The sequence below is a fragment of the Cololabis saira genome, chromosome 24 (genome assembly GCF_033807715.1).
Source record: "Cololabis saira isolate AMF1-May2022 chromosome 24, fColSai1.1, whole genome shotgun sequence".
NCBI classification, from domain to species: domain Eukaryota; kingdom Metazoa; phylum Chordata; class Actinopteri; order Beloniformes; family Belonidae; genus Cololabis; species Cololabis saira.
Genome location: NC_084610.1, coordinates 9,830,062 through 9,847,384, shown reverse-complemented (window position 1 = coordinate 9,847,384; position 17,323 = coordinate 9,830,062). Strand labels below are relative to the sequence as shown.

Sequence of the window (17,323 nt, the reverse complement as noted above, 5' to 3'; positions counted from 1 at the left end):
AAGTGAACTCTTGAGAGAAAACATCCTGTGACAGAAAACGCCCCCTCTAATGAAATTTCCACTCTCTCCCAGACTTGTTTTAACTGTTAAACATCTATTTTTAAACATGATTTCTTTATAAGAAAGAAAGACAGAAAGAAAGAAAGAAATGTGTTGGGTTTTTTTAAGTTTTCAAAACTTAAATCAAGAAATTTGCTTCATTATTCAGGTGAAATAAGTGTATAGAACCAAAAGAAAGAGGTCTATTTTGCATTAAAGAACAGTAAATATCATTTTACTGTTAAAACCTTTTTTAACGATGAAAGGTCTACTGGCAAAGCTGAGCAAAAAGTGCAGCAAACATGTTTGTGAATAATGTGGGAACGTTTACTGAACATACCAGTTTACCTGCAACAATGAAATTTCGGTGGCTGCAAAAGTGACTTTGCAGGGAAGCGCTGACATAGAAAATGCAATTATGAGAGCAGCATGAGTCATTGTGTAAAGTACATGTGCAAACAGTTCATAGACCAGGTGTGAGAGGCAGTGGCTGCTTTCTGCTGAGTGCCACAAAAGCCCAAGTTTGGCGTCTCTGTGGGTAAAGCAACAGCAGGGTGATGCGTGCGCAATGCGTTTTCATATCCACTAGATGGAAACAAAGCATTTCATTTTGACCTGCCTGCTTCTCAGAAATGTTAGTGTACTATCAACGCCATGAGATGCTGGTTAACATAAATTCCTGTTTTAATTGCTGAGGTGCTTCACTTTACAAACATAAAATAGGTATTTGTGATAATTCAAGGGTAGAAAATAGGTATTTTGTGCAGTCCAGGGACTGTGGAGTAGACTTGTAGTTCTCGAGACCGGTCTTGGTCTTTAGACCACTTTTTTGTGGTCTTGGTCTTATCTCAGACTCAGGATAATTGAGATGCCATTGCACACCAAGGTGACAGAATCTTCTGATCACCAGTTCTTCCTCCTGTTAATGTACAGTTTTGTAAATTATTTGTACTTTGCATTTGATTTAATGTTTTGGTGCATCTGCATGTGTGTCTGTATTTAATGACAGTATTGTGTTTATTATAACGGCCTTGTTTGGATAAATATATGACATCATTGGCCTTTGAATAGTATTTGCATATTGTTGTGATTGATTAAGAATCAGGTCCATTTCAATGATGCTGATATACGGTGTAATTTGGCTACTATAATGGCAAATAATGCAAGTTCAAGTCGATAATTGTGTGTATCTTTAATATTTAAAATTCACGTTTCATCTACAAATTGAGTACAATTTAAATCAGTAATATTTACTAATCATTAGACTTTTCTGAGGTGGAGGGGGGTGTTGGAGGCTGGTTATTTTGTTAGATGACTTTGGGACTAGTTAATAGTCGTGTCAATCCTTAAAAGCACTCGAGTCAATCCTCCAATAGTGCAGAAATAGTGGTAGTGCAGTCCCCACACATATTTGATCTCAGCTGATTGATGAAAACATTTATAGTAAGTTCAACATAAGACATCTACTTCTCTGTGTTATTGTGCTGCAGTTGAATACAACCTCATATGGAAACTAAGCAGCTGAACCAGGATGGAGCTGGTGTTCTACAACTCACGCAAGATGATGATGAATGTTTTTGGTCTCGGTTTTGAGCTGAACTAGTCTTGGTCTTGATTCTCTCTGGTCTTGGTAGTGTCTTGGTCTCGGTTTAGGTGGTCTTGACTACAAGTCTACTGTGGACTGAGGATTACAGCATCTAAAAGAGCCTATTTAGACAGAAGTAGTGGGTCAGTAATGCCATGTGTCCATATGGATACCAATAATCTGGTAATCTGAACATGCACCCCCTTGTCTGGTGGTGATGGAAGCTTTAAATGAGCATCAGCAGGAGTCCAGTAATCTGATCGCTTTATGTCGTCTTAAACCATAGAAGTTACTTGCAGAGCTTCATTTGATTTGTGCTCGATTTGAATAATGTTAAAAGAAAAGAAAAAAACAAGTGGATCTCCACGTTTGATTGAGCGATTTTCTTGTGAGATAACTCAGCTTGGATGTTCCCCCAATAACGGTTGGCTTGAAGTGCAAACAAGTGAAAAAGCTGAAAGAAATGCATATAAAAATCTGACACACCCCAAAATACAACTTTGAAAGACAGAAAAGACAAAAATGTGTTTCAGAGCACATAATAAAATGTTTTTTGACTCCCCTTACATTTTGTGGTGTTATTTTATGATGGTTTTTTCACAATATATGTTTATTTTCTTTGATTAATTGTTTCGTGTTCATCCAAATCCTATAATACTTGAATGCAAAACTGATGGAGATGTAGGAGTCAGACAGCAGTTGTGCTGACCCGCTGAGAAATAAAAGATAAAATAAAAATAATTCACCTCCTGCTCAAACCTAAGAAGACATTTGCAGGGTTATCCTCTAAAGATCACCTGACAAATAATGAAAACTCCCCCTAGAAAAGAAGTTTGAAAATGTTTACAACTTAAAATCTCCTCTGTAGACCTATTTTATTTTGTTATTAAAGGTGGTTCATTCAATTTAAAAAAGAGAAATATTTATATTTAGACCTACCCTGTTATAAACAGTTACCAACTCTGAGTAGATTTTAGGTGAGATTGTTTTTATTTGAGTTAAATTTAAGACCTGTAAATCATGTGTAATAGGCTGACGACACCTCCATCTTTGAAACCAAACTTAAAATGTTTGTGTTTACTGTAAACTCTAGTGTGTTGGGGCCATTAGTCATATCTGCAGCTATAGAACAAGAGTACAGCAGCTGGTCTGAAACAGAGCTTAGATATGCTGCTATAGATACGCTGCAGGGGGACACATAGACACGTATATATGTCTATGGGGGGACACCAACATGATCCACTGAGCGGTGACCCCATCACCATCCTTCTCTCCTCTTCTTCTCTTCCTCTCTTCAAATCAGCTGAAGCTCTCTACATCTGTTTATATAGTCATCCCTGTAGTCCACCAACTAACCATGTATCTCATGTGTACATACAACTCTTAGTTCTCCTGCTCATGGATAGTTAATACTAATATATCTTGTATTTTGTATCTTTGACAGTGTGTCTGTGTCTTTCCTCTCTCTGTTCCTCATTCTCTCTTTCTAGCCTCTCTTTTCCTGCTCTGCCTGACAGGTTTTCAGCAAGAGGGTCCCCCCTTATGGAATGACCTGCCGGAGGAGATCAGAGGAGCTAACACATTGTCTTCTTTTAAGTCACTTTTAAAAACTCACTATTTTAGACTTGCGTTTAACTGATTGTATTATTTGTCTGTTTTTATTATCTCTCAATTGTGTCTTAATATTGTACTAATTGTTTGTTTCCTGTTTTTAATTGCATGTAAAGCACTTTGTGACTTGTTTTTGAAAAGTGCTCTATAAATAAAGGTATTATTATTATTATTATGATCCAGGTCCTGCTCAAGGTTTTTTCCCTCCTAGGGAGTTTTTTTGTTCTTGCCACTGTTTGGCTTAAGGTTTTTCTCCCACTAGGGGAGTTTTTACCTGCCAGTGTTTATGTAATAATTGCTCGGAGTTCATGTTCTGGGTCTCTGGAAAACTTGTATTGTAATAGATGCTATATAAATAAAACTCAATCGAATTAAATATTGTTTTGTTTTCCATCCGTTTTATTCCGTTTTTAAACAATTAAGCAAGCAAAAAGTACATAAAATTGGCGAAGTGAGCGTGTAATTGTATTACTTTATTATCTCCGAGAGCGAGTCTTCTTTGCCTCCTGCGGGAGCTGGTCACCGCTTATTGGCTCTGACACGTGATATTTCAGACCGTCCGTGAAGGCAACGTCCGCTTCTGGGCTGGACAGGAAACGACGGAGACGCGCAGCGTGTCTGCTCGCAGAGAAGAATGGGACTGGGAATGGGAATAGGGTTGTGGATTGCAGGCGAGGCAGAAAACATGAAGACAACGACTAGTTTTCACTAGATCCCCCTTTTAAACAGATAACTACGCCCATCCCATCAGGAGTTTGGTGTATTTTTCCCCTCGGAGGGCAGGGATACTTGCTCCCATTGGAAAACAGAAGAAGAAGAGAGGACCCTCTTTGTGAACCCCCCATTTCACTGTAAGTGGGCTTTTCACTACTATTCCAGCATTTTTTCATCTTCTATCACTCTTTTATCATCTCTTATAGAAGCAGGCTCGTCGAGGAGGAATGTCATAAATAGTAAAAATGCCGGTTTATCCTGCCGTATTGTTGGCAGCCCATCCCAGACTGTGACCTCGGTAGAGGAAACGCTTATAAGACTTATTTAACTAAAGATTTCAAACAGATATTCTTTCACAAAATCTCATTTTAATGCCTGTTTTAATATTGTTTAATGCGATGTTTTATTTGTAGGGGGTTGAGAGCCCCCCTGTACTGCCATTGAAGCCCTTTCTTAGGGAGAGAGGGCGAAGCGGCGTTTGGGTGGACTGGGAAAAGAGCCGCAGTCCTCCTGGGAGTGACAATTCACCACGAGCCTTTTGTTATGATGTACTCGCCCGTATTTATTACCAAAGCTGAGCCCTGCGGCGCACTCGTGGACGCCTGACTCCAAGTTAATGTCACCCCCCTCCGGAGAGGGAGAGAGAGGGATGTGGAGCTCGTCTCCACCCTGTTCAGCAGCAGGGAGGTAATGGCCGTAGGTATTGTCGCGCTAATGTTTATATCTAGTTGGTGCATTCACGGAATGCCATATTTCATGGCTTTATTAATCAGCAGCATAGGCGCTCGGGTGTTATCGTTGTCTCTTTCAACTACCTTCGCAAAATGCAGCTTATCGGGGCCGTTTTAATTCCCTTTGTTGGATAACGCCGGCGGAAGCAGATTGGATAGCGTGCAGCCAATTTGACCAGTGGCTATCTTCAGTGTGACGCTCAAATCCACCTGAGACAACTGACGTATCCCAGTGTACGCAAACTACACACTGTCTGTTGCTCTGCTGGTTGCATGGAGCCTGGTAGGAAAGTTGGAGCTCATGATAACTGCTGGCTCAGTGGCAAAAAGAGCTGAAGAACTCCATGAAATTATTATAAATTAATTGAAGAACTGTTTTCCTGTCAAGGCCGTGACATTTTTGTGGTGTTCAAATATGATTGGTTGAGAAGCTGCAGCTCCTACCTAAGCACAGGTGAGAGCATCTCACAGCCATCTGAACATGGATCTTTAGTTAGAATATTAGTTCCTGTTAAGGACAAAACAACCCCAAACAAGATGATTTGCATCATTTTGCATGCTTTTCTAGAAATGTAGCTTCTCTTCATGATTTTGTGTTTCATTTTGGTCATTACATTTTTTTTATGACTTGGTTTGGTGTTTTTTACTACTTTTGATATGACCTTTACCTGTGTTGTTTCTTCTTCTTCAGCAGTATGGGTCTCCGAGTACATTATTCATTTTCATTCATTTTATTTCTTCAGTTTTCACATTCCAATTTAATATTTCTCTCCCTGGTTGTTTTACTTCTTATATTTAGTTTTTGACATTCCAAGTCTTTGAAGCTGTCTCCTGCTTTTGTGACAATTTTTTTATGTCTGGCTTTTGATTATTTTGTTTACTCGTTTGCATTTATTTTTGCTTTGTCACTCTGTGTCAAAGCTGGGACACTTTGCATCTTTGTGGTTACTTTATATGGTTGTATTCTGTCTCATTTCAGTAATTTTACATCTTACTTGCTATTTACTTTATTTGTTTTCATGTGAAGTCTTTTCATTTACATGTCTGGGTTGAAAATGGTCATTATATATGATATTTATTGCATAAAACTCAGGCTCAGATGACTATTTTGGTCTCTGGCACTGTTCCTGGTATGCTGCCTCAAGAATCTCCATCTGTATCTCCTTAATTTATAGGCAAGCACAACAAAACAAACAGCATTTTCCTCCCCAAAAAAAGGGCACTAAGGAGCCACTTGGCCCAGCCTTTATTCCCCACAGTGACTTTATAATAGACCGTCTGTGTCCTTAAGGCACACTTGATTTGCATCCATAAAGCAGTAGACTAGAAGCACATTGTTCTGGCCATGGAGGCAGTGCAGCAACAATGTGACCCATTTGTTTTACAGTCAAGTTAATGGGTTGAAAATAACCGTTGGCCTTTTGGTTGCGCCCCCCTCGGGCAGATGCCTTAAAGATAGTTATGGTTTTGTTTTTATGCAAGAACAATCAGGACTTTGGAGTGAGATTTAACTCTTTGTCTTGTCAGACACACACAGAAGAGGACCGATGTGAAAGATGCCCTAAACACATCTGGAAACTTGGTGGTGTGTTCCTTTGGGCTCTGTTAGCGACTCTGTTTCCTGTGCCTTAATCTGTTATGAAAGCATTTGTGAAAAATTTGATTATGAGCTGGTCATGCAAAATGGAAGATCTGAGAGGCATTTGTTCCCTTTGTGGTCTCGGAGGCGACTTTTTCCCATGTTTTATCTCAGCTCCGTGCCCTTGGGTGAACAGAAATATGGAAGTTGTGGACTAAGTATCGTCAGGCTTCTTACCGAAGAGTGCAGCCTAAAGCTCGGCCATAAAAAGTTCAGTCATGGATCAAATTTCCAGACATGCAGGTAAAACACATGTTCTGAGGGTTCGATGCTTTTTACTGCCTGTTTAAAAGCTTTTGTAGAGGTTTTTTTTTCTTGTAACGCTATCTTTCTTTCTTGGGGTTATTAAGTTGAGAACTTTGCTTCCAGAAAACATGTTTTTTTTTACTAGATGTTGTTGATTTAAAATGAGGAAAACAACCAAGGAATGATTCCCAAGACTAAGTGTGCAGCTATAAAAGCTGTTCATGGCTTGTGTGTAGCATCTCCCACTTGCTGCTCTGTGTGTCCGTCAGCACTTTCCTGACTGGCATGTGAGTTGTCTGACTCCCCCACCCACCCGTCCTCCCACCCATGTCCCTGGGCACGAGACCTCCCCTGCACAAAAGCTCCAAAGACAAGGCTGGGGGGTTCAGGTGGCGTTCGGTGTATGCTTACCCAAGTTGTGTTGCAGCCGGGGGGGTGCAGGTGGTTCAAGGAGGGTAAGGGGGGAGGATGGCACTTCAAACACGGCTCACCCTAACGGAGAGCCGGAGGGGAGAGTGCAACTTGATATTTCTGCACTTACAGGAGATGCTTGAGTTGAGACTAAACTGGAGAATACCAGCAGCTGCATCAAAGCAGAACAGCTCCTTGATGCCGACGAGACCGGAGTGAAACTGCAAAAGAGACTCCGTTTCAACTCCATAAGGGTGTGCGCTTGTGCACATGGCCCCGGCCTCTATGGGGCCTTGTTCTGGTAACATTTTGCTGACCTTTGGTGACAGCTGCCCTTGCCATTTGCAAACAAAGACAAATGGCCTGCCTTGTCTGCAGCCTCCAAAACCACTCCCTCAGATTGTAACTTCCTGTTGGCATTTTCACATATAAAAGCTTAGACCCTCTATTTCTTTTGTTATACTTATCTTTTTTTAATCTTTTCCAAGGAAATTTGTCACAGCCACCTTTAAAAAAAAAACTGCACTCTTTGCGTCATCGAGGAGAGTGAAAGAGTGTCAAATGAGCTCCAGCACTGAAATAAATTCATGGACACTGCAGTGGGTTGTCTGTATGCAGCACCACTGATTAGAGTGGGCAGAAGGAGGCCATCCGCGTCTCCTCCTCTTCTTCCTCTGCTTTTTGGGCAATGCATAATCTTGGTCCTGCTTCTGCAGGTGCATGCAGAAAAAAACGCACGAGGATGCAATCTAAGGCCTGACCTACAATCGGATCCATTGGTCACGTTGGCCGTCTTATCTACGCCATGTGGGTGAATACTGTGTCACTCATTTTTAGTGCAGGTCAGTGGCAGTGGGAGCTAAGGGACGAAGCGGTGACAACAAAACTGTTTATTTTATTTATTACAAAGCTGTGGTTCCTATGAAATAATGTGTCATCGCCACTTCTTCCAAGTATTTGATCTGATTCACGATGATCCATCCCATTGAATTGTCTAGTCATTCATTGTCCCTTTTGTTGCAACCTTGCTCACTGTACTGTTTGTTTAAGCCGCTTAGGCAGTTATTAATCACTGTGACTCTGACAAAGACAGGTGGCTGATTCTCACTGCCCTGTGTTGGGTGAGGGAACCCCCCCCCCATGCCTCCCGTTAGGGTATTACAGATGGCTTCAGGGGGGTTAGTAACTGCCAGGTGAAAAGAAACATCTTCCCTTGTGCTACCGAGCCACAATTTTAAGTTCAGTTTCGCACGGCTGAGTTATTACCTTGAACCCGATCTAAACATCCGCAACCGAAGAATGAAATGTCATCCCAGTGGGAATTCCCGGCTGGAATTCCAGCAGCGGCATCGTAGATCACGGAGGATTCATTGGTTTTTGGTTTCCCCTCTCCATGAGTCCTGTTTTAGCTCCACAACAGCAGTTGTGGGGTGGAGTGATGGATGGCGTGGCCTGCTTTGTGCGGATGAAAGCTCTTTGACTTGGAGATGACACCGGCAGCTGAAGTTGGAGTCTTTCAGAAGGACGGGAATTAAGAGCTAACAAAGCGCTAACTCGGAGGAAATATACACTCCGTACAGAAATGATGTTGCTGACTTCAGGTGATGAATGAGCTGTCTGGTGTATGACTTACTGTTTGCAGATGAGGAAAATGGATTTATACCTCTCTCTCCGGATTGCTTTCACATGCACCGTTGAATTAAATTAGATTTAATGGTCAATGCTTTGCAGCAAATCATGGCCACGGCATCTCGAGAGTCTGCGATAAACATTAGTGTCCTGTCTACTCCAATCCGAGCACAGTTCACTCAGTTCCAGCGAAACCATAACAAGTTTTGGAGTCCGATGTGTTCATTTGCGTGCAAGGTTGACATGTTTGTCTTTTTCCGCCATCTTCCCGGACACGAATGTTACAGTTGAGCGTTGCTGGGTTATGAGAGAGAAGCACCACATACAAATGCAAACAAATTAAAGCGTACAGTTTCCTGTCACATCAATGTGAAATGCCTGCCTCTTGGCCCTAAGATGTTTAGATGACCTCTGTTTAGAGCGGCCTGTGTAATTGCTTTCCGACCATGGACCTCTGGGTTACATTCCAGGGAAATCTGCTGAGGATTCAGCTTCATTCTCCGCTTAGAAAACACCAACAATAGCGGCATTATAAGACTTTGAGGGAAAGTGAAGGATGTAGTTACAGCAGATAGTGTTGTTCTGCGGCGTCTCCTTTGGGAGGTGAAGGTTAGTATCAAGCTGTGTTATGGGGTTTCATGTTTGTCTGCATGATGACACTCAATCTGGTGTCTGAATGTCTCACTGTGAATAATAAAAAGCAAACTCCAAACCCAAGCATGCAGCCATTGGAAGGCATTCATCTCATACTTTGTAGGATTTTCCTTTCACTCTAATGTGATTGGTCTGCTTGGCAGCATTGTAGTTCCCTCAACTACTTCTTCATCATTGACAAAAACGGCGACTATAGCATGTTATGGGGTCCATGAGACAGAAAGTCCATGTTGGAGATAAGTTTTTTTTCACTTTCCCGTCCTTCAAACATTTTTCCAGCCTTATGAATGAATTCATTTATCTTGCAAGCATCCTTGGCACCGATGCTGCCCCCCCCTACCCTCAGACTAGAGTGCAGCAGATGGCAATGGCCTCCACAGACTGGTAGAAGACCTCCAGCGTCTTGCTGCATGCATTGAAGGATCTGAATTTCCTCCTAAATGACTTACCCGCCTCAGCAATTCATTACCAGTTGTTCACATTTGGCTACAGAGCACGCCTTAATTAATGCGACTCTGCTGGAATGGGGGGGGGTGGAGATTACTGAGAATAAACAGGGTGACAGAGCTTTGACTTCATGGTGTTTTCCCTTGTCTTGCATTTGTGACTCTTTTTTTGTGTGTAAAGAAGAAAAAGCGCCTGGACTGTACAGATGTTTGCTTTGCAAAAAGCAGTTATCATAGTTCTACATGTGCACCAGTGCATGCATATATTAAAAGGGAATGTGGGTTCGCCCTTACATTATTGAAATGTTCCAACTGCTTCGAATGTTTCTGTGAGAAGTTCAAGCCCCTAAACTAGTTCTACACCAAAAACAGAGGCCGGGAGGACTTGTTTTGTCATTAAATATGCACACTAGCCTACTTTCCCCTCTTACATCTTCTAACTATGCTCTCCCATCCACAAGCGGGAAAGTTTTCCCAGCTCACGCAGGACTTAAGCAGCCGGGTGAATATAGAGGATTGGAAAGCGACCCGGCTTTGTCACAAGTCCACAGTGGTCGCTTCACATCACCTGCTGTGAGGAAAAGGTTAAAAATATGAACCAACTGAAGAGAAGTTTTTTTTTTTTTTACTTGTGAGGGAGGCTGTAAAACATTGTCCAGTCCAGCTGATGTAATTTGAAATACGATGACTAGGAACCACTGAGGTCATTCTCCATTTTCCTTGCTTCCTCTGCCAATATCTGCGAGTCACACGCTTGTATCTGGTGCTCGGCGTTGACTGTAACGGCGAGATGTTGGCGGGCTGCGCCTGCTATTCTCTCTGCACACTGGGTTCATCTAGGACACCGGAGGAATCTGGAGTTCCTCTGCAGTGACCTACTCTGCAGCGGGAGCCCGGCCAGGGAAAACAGCCACGCCAGAAGTGGATTGGCACATTATTTTTTTTTTTGCAACAGAATCCCTTGACGCTAACTCAAACGTACAAGCTTAATCTCACAAAATAGTGTGTGTGCGCATGTGTGACTGCCTCTCCCCAAATCTCTTCGACTAATACCCTGGCAGCTTTGAAAGTGACTGCAAGGCTCTATCGACGGAGTTTCTGGGTTAAGTTAGTGGCTGAGTAGCTTTCTAATCTCTCTCTGCTCAACTGATCTTCTTTCTCTTGTGATTCCTGGTTATTTTGCCCCCACGTGCCTCACAGGCAGCTCTAGTCGGGAAGTAGATCGTGACTTGCCCCCCCTCTCTTCTAGTTGGGCAGAGGGATTGCCTTTGAATCCAACGCAGGGGTGGCTGTCATAGTTGTGGCGTGCCGGCGGCTTGACCCCCTCCTCCTCATGATCTCTCTCAAGAGAAACAGTGTAAATGAGGAGTGAGATTTCTGTCTTTAAGCTGATGAGCTTTGCTAGAGCCATGCTAATGACGACGTTTGAGAGGACTCCGACTTCCAGTGCAGTTTTAAATGAAAACCTCGCGACCTTTCGATCCAGCACAAGCAGAACCGATCCAAATGAAGAGTTACGTGAAGCATTTCATCATCCAACTCTGTACGTGTGTATTATAACGTATTGGCTATAAACCTCACCGGGGGGGAACCTCCGTGAGATCCCACCGGCCATCGTGGGAACATTCCTGACGCAGCATTATTCAATAATTCCCACCATGTGTGTTGTTTTTTTTTTTTTTGGTTTTCCTTTTCCAGAGGCCAGTGCTCGCTGCACTGAGCGTGGAGAGTCCCGCTGAGGAGATGAGACGGGCTCCTTGTAATCGCAACCAGACATGACCCCGTTTCCCTGAACAGAGCTAAAGCTAAATGATAGTTGAGATTCAGTTAAATAACTGGTTCAGTCTTAAAAAGAGCAGCCTGTGTGTTCGGTTCAAGCAGAGAGACTCGCTTTTATCATGAGTCTAAGTCTTATGACCTTTTAAATATGCTCAGTAAGTAAATTAGGTAGATTTTTTTTTGTACTTTACTGGTATGAAATTCATAGCTTTCTCACTAGATGACAAACGAAGGTGTTTCGGGCCGTTCTGCAGGATCACCTTCAGGGTCGGGGGCGTGTTTCAGTCGAGGCTCTGCAGATCTTTTTCATGCATGACAACAAATTGCATTATTTACCGCAGAAGCAAGAAAGCCGACCTCTGTGACATATATATATATATATATCACACAGTAAAGTGGTGTGTTGAATTATATATCTCTTTCAACTTAATTTGACACAAACAGGGGATTGTCACACTTGACGTTCAGCGCCTTTAGGAATAGGTGTATCGACCCGACGGAGAGGCCCGGCAGCCCGTGATGTGAGAGCAGAAGCAGCTGCAATGTAGGATTTAAATAAAAGCGATGTTCTGATCAATACTAATGCGCCTTCCCGGCACTGAAGCGAAGCATCAATCAGGTGGCAGATGGTTTGGCCTCGGTGCCCTGGCACGGATCCTCAGGGTCACCGCTGAGGCCGTTTCTGGTGCAGAAGCCGGACCGTGACGCCGTGGAGTGACACTCCCCGGTAGATACCTCCGTGCCGAATCACCGCCTCACGAGTCATTGATGAATTAGGTGCTGAGTGGGTTTTGTGACGTGACACCGAGGTCACGCTCGGTCTTCCTGTCATTATTCACAAAAGATTGTGAGACGTAGTTCAGCGTATCATTGTTGTTCTACACAGGAATGGGTTTAATGCATCTTTAAGCCCTAATCAGTGATCTCTGTGTGCAATCAGCAAGGCTTTTCTCTCTATCGGCATGTTCAGTATGTTATCGTAGGCACATTAGAGATGGAGTGAGTAGATGGAACTCCCGGAAAGATGCAAAACAGGGCTCTATTGTGCTCATTTGTATTGTAATGTAAGTACTTCCTGTTTTGACTATGTGGTATAGCCGTCTTAATAAGGTACAAGTTTAGTGTTGCACGTTTAATTATAGCTCTCAAGTCGATAGGTCCTGCTGGTGTCAAAGGTCGTCGGTTTTGACAATACCAATATGCTCATAGACTGTGCATTTAACCTCGCCCGCCCGCTCGCTCGCTCCCTGTGCTTCCCCTGCAACAATCCTGTCTTTATTTCCTCGCTGTGACATCATCGTTGCCCCTGCTTGCTCAGCGCCCGGCCCTCCTTCCCACTTCCTGCCCGGACAGGAAATGAGTCGCCTCAAAGGGGAGCTGTTAATGGGGTGGGAAGCGTTGGTGGACAAGGACACACCTGTGTCCACCACACTGGACCTTGTGTTTCCCCCCACAGGCTCCTGTCGAAGCAGGGCACCGACTTAGGCCCCATGAGGAGTTGAGTGGTCCATCATACGAGTTTATTGTGTTTAAAGCATATTTCTGCGTGGATTTGATCAGTTATTTAGGATTTAAAGGGGGTGTTTGTGTTCCCCGGGTCGTCTTTGTGCAACCCCTGCCTCTCGGTAATGAGTCAGTCGCGTTGCGTGTGTCGCAGGCTTGTCTTTGTCTGCAGCAGCAGCTGCTCGCCGGCTCCAGAGCTGTTGTGACTGAAGCAACTGTCCCCCCCCCGCAGCTGCAGAGACCCATGTGTCCCCCCCGCCACACCTGTTCTATAGCTTTGTGCCGACTGAGCGATACGCCGAGGGATGACGGGTGTCGACGGGTTGTAATCTGAGCAGAGTTTTTAATTTTATCTGGCATCACACACGTCAGGTTGACATGCGTGTGCGGTAGCCGTCTCGTGTCCTGACAACTCTTTTCCTTGTTACAAAGAGTCTGTGTGGTGTGAAAACAAACGCTCGCAGGCAGTTTTTTTTAGTTTCTCTCTCTCTCTCACTCTCTTTTTTTGCCTGGAGAGGGGCCACATGCTGCGGCTCAGCAACAGTTGGTGCGTACAGAAACGCGAGGAACAGCTGAGACCAGCAGGAATAGCTTCTCAGTAGTCGGCCACAACATCAGCTGCCTACACCTCTCTCTCTCTCTCAAACACACACCACATCACAACCAAATCATAGCTTTGACTCAACCTACCGTCACCTTAGATGCCTGAATTATTTTCAAGGAAAGTCTGATTCAGCATGTTATTCGTCTGAGATCAAATAGGCCTGAACTTGGATGAGTCAGCAAAGTTCCAGGTTAATGATTTGTTGAAATGTGTAAACCTGGTCTGCTCTGTTGAAACCTGCAGACTTGTGATTCACGTAAGAGTTTTGACGAGGTTTTTCTGCTCTCGTCTGACTCACGTTTTCAAATTGTTGGTCTGTGGCGGTTACCGTGCTTATTAAACTGTGTACATCCAAGTGTTGATCCGAAAGACTCGGTGGTGAAATCGTTCGCGGCCTCTGTGGCAGTAATGACGAAAAGGGTTGTTAATGAAGACCGAACTGGGCTTGATTGCTTTCAAAGCTTTACGATAAGTGTCTCTCTGGCTATCGCTTCGTCTGTGCTCAGTTAAGTCTCTCGCTCAAGAACCTTCATAGTTAATCCTCTGCATTCTTGTGACAGTGAAATCACCCTGCTCTCCCCCAGCTGCCGAGTCCCTCTGTTCTCCGGCAGCTCGCCGAGAACAAACATTTAATGTTTGACTAATGCCCCATGCTGAGGTGATCGGAAGCATGGCTCATTTTTGGGTTTTCCGCCTGCTGCAAACTCAAAATAGATCCTAAATCATGTCTGATGGATGTTTCTCCTCTTTTCCAGGGGATTAAAGCCCAACCACAGATACCATCGGTGGTTTCGTGTAACCTTTAACCTCAGTGGGAAGAAGGGAAAGCTACTTCGGAGGTAAGAGTTCCTGTAAGCTACACTAAATGGCAGCGTCGCTGCTTTCTGCGGGTAATAAATTCTGAGCGGAGGGAAAAATGAAAAGGCAGTTTTGACGTCGCTGCCAGTAATCCTTGCAAAACTCATGCCTCCGCCTCGCACAAATGACACAGACATTCCAGGCAGGCTATATTTAAGGTAGTCTCCAATGCTAGTTTCATTTCTGCACCCCTGACATCCATGTCCAAGGCACCTCCATGTGCTCGAACCATCATCATCCGTCATCTCCCAGCTTTTAAGCTGCGTCTTAAAAAGAGGAGGTGAGTTCAAAGCTTGTAGAGCATTGTGATGGAAGTTTCACATCCAACTCAAAGCCAAATGAAAGAGAAGTCAAGCGTCTGAGGGATCTTGTCAGGGGGAAGTCTTCCTTGCCGAAGGAAGCAGATAATTCCCGATTTTAAGTGGAAGCATGTGAGGGCGAAGTGAAGCTGTGGTTTTCTAGATTGAGATGCTCCATGCAGTGATCGTTTTAGTCTCTCACCGTTGCATATCTGTGTTGTTGTATGTTTAAAGTTCCCCCTCTGGAGGCTAAACAACACACGAGTAATTGTAGTTTGATAAAGAAGGTGCGGAGATCACAAAACGCTGCAGCACCTCTGCTTTTCACTCCCGAAGGTAAAATAGAAACTATGTAAATATGCACCAACGATGTTACACTGACTGCTGTTTTCCATAATTGTGGTGGTTTTAATTTCCTGTTCTTATCCTAATTCATAACTAAGAATAGATAACTTTTATTTATATGAGTTTAGTCTAAGCATAATGCCTTATTTTCTTCATGGAAAACAATCTTGTGATGTAGTTAAGAGGAGTAAGAATGTGGAAATGCAGCTCCGAGCTGGACGGAGGAAGCCCGCTCCCCTGGACTGTTCCAGGAAGCAGAGATGCAACAGGGTCAGAGAGGGTTTTAACCGCTTGTAGCTGCGTGTCGACAATGTGTGTCAGTGTCATGTGTTGTCACATGGAGACGCCCGCTTAGCAACGCTCAGCTGTCGGAGTCGCTCAGCATATCCCTCCACACAGCCATGGCCAGGGTTAACATGAAGGTGATCTGTGACGTGTTGTCATGGTTACGCTTTCAGACTCCCCGCCCTTGACATGATCCCTTCTGTTCTTCCAGAAGACATTCAAGTCGCAACCAGGAAGTACGTTAATGTGTGTTAGTGGTACTGTGGGGAATGCTAGAAGTGGTGGCAGGAAGCAGAGCGGCTCATTTTCTGGACCTCCGATTAGACGCACTGAAACACACCAGCTGCAGGGGATACGGACAGACGGAGAGAGTAAGGGGGGGATGAGAGACGAGGTAAACTAGTGGAGGAAGACATCACCAGGTGGTGGAGGTGCACTTCTCTCTTCCTTTACAGACATCACATTGCACATGACCGGCTTGTTGCACCATGTTGTCCATGACCATCCGCGTGCTTTGGATTGTTTTCTTTCTACATTTTAGTCTATTGAGTTTTTTTGTTTCAACTAATCGATGGTTGACCTGCTGTTCAGCCAGAACAATTACCTAAAGACTGATGGAGAAGGAATCCATCTTTTGGTGTATGTTTTTACAGTAAAAGCGTAAGTGAAAGTGTACAGTAAAACATTTGGAGGGAGGATGCAGCACCTTCAAACGCTGCAAGAACCACAAACCAGACTGCATGTAAAATTGTTACTATTTTCTAATTCTAACAATTTTAAGGCAATTTTGATTGATTTTTGATAGATTCCCAAAGAATTATTGAATTTATTTCTGTAAATTTAAAATCTCCAGTACAAATATATGAAACTTTGATTTGGACTTATATTGATTCTGTAACTGCAAACATTATACTCTGTATGAATGAAAATCTACATTTGAGTTAAAATGGTTTAACCCAAAGCCTCCGTCAGCCAATTGTTTGTGGGGTTTTCCAAACGTTTGTAATTTATGGCTAAATTACCCTAAAAATAGAACTGCCATTGTTTATTGTTGCAGAGTTTTAAGAGGTGTGGCAGGGCGGAGTCATCTGCGGGTGGGTGGACTTGCATTAGCATATCCATAATCCTTTTATTCACCAATTTAATCTAAAATATGTGAAGTAAAAGAGATGCTCGAGTGGAACTTAAAATCTAAAGCATGTTCACATTTATAGCTGACCAGTTACTGAATTAAGGTCTTTTATTTCAAATGGCAGATTTTTTTGTCCCAAAATAGAAAAAGATACCTTTCAGCTCTTATTGTTTTGCATCAGTGCTTCTCTTATCTTATCTTATCTTTTTTTTTCTTTTTAAAGCGGTGGCTCTTTTTTAATGCCTCGCCTGCTCCCCTCACCATCGGCCTGTGTCGTCCGCTGCTGCAGTGCTGCATCATGTCCAAAAGTTTGTGTGGGTGTGTACAAAATCCACTGCAGCAAGACCACCTGAGCCCTTTTATGTGTGTGTGTGTGTAACCGGATCTCTTTAGGGAATGTACAAGACTATTGATTTTACATCTGGACCGGTGCCCTGGGGGTGGAGGGATGGAGGGGGAGAGAAGGGAAGCTGACGCATCCTCTGTGAAAAAGAGAGACAGAGCTCGTTCTTACAGGGTCAGATTATATCTGGGTTTCTTCTTCTTCTGAAATGTCCATATTGATTGATTATGGAGATCGGCAGCAGTGTCAGCTGATCGCTCCCTCTGTGGTTTCAGGAACAAACGGTTGTAAAAATATCTCCTGAGTCATTACTTAGGGTCCAGGCTGGCTTCACAATGAGGCCTTGTGATGGCGGCGTGCTCGTCTGTGAAGCATGCTGCATGGAAATCAGAGTGTGTATATGTGTGTGCGCATATGTGTTGCCATGGCAATGGCTGCGTAGTCTTCACACTTACCACCCACCAGTGTAA

The 17,323-nt window shown here is 43.5% G+C and overlaps 1 protein-coding gene across 10 annotated transcripts in view; it reads left to right on the top strand.

Moving 5' to 3' along the window:
• Positions 1 to 3,827: 3,827 nt before the first annotated feature.
• The window catches only part of raph1b (Ras association (RalGDS/AF-6) and pleckstrin homology domains 1b), a 38,181-nt gene continuing 24,685 nt past the window's right edge, over positions 3,828 to 17,323 (top strand). For 8 of the 10 annotated variants that reach the window (XM_061715930.1, XM_061715937.1, XM_061715935.1 and 5 more), the window contains exons 1-2: positions 3,828 to 4,086; positions 14,347 to 14,430. The gene's annotated coding sequence lies outside the window, so the exon portion shown is untranslated. Of the gene's footprint in view, positions 4,087 to 5,047; positions 5,135 to 14,346; positions 14,431 to 17,323 lie in introns of those variants that run through there. The other 2 variants (XM_061715931.1, XM_061715932.1) reach the window with 2 other exon arrangements.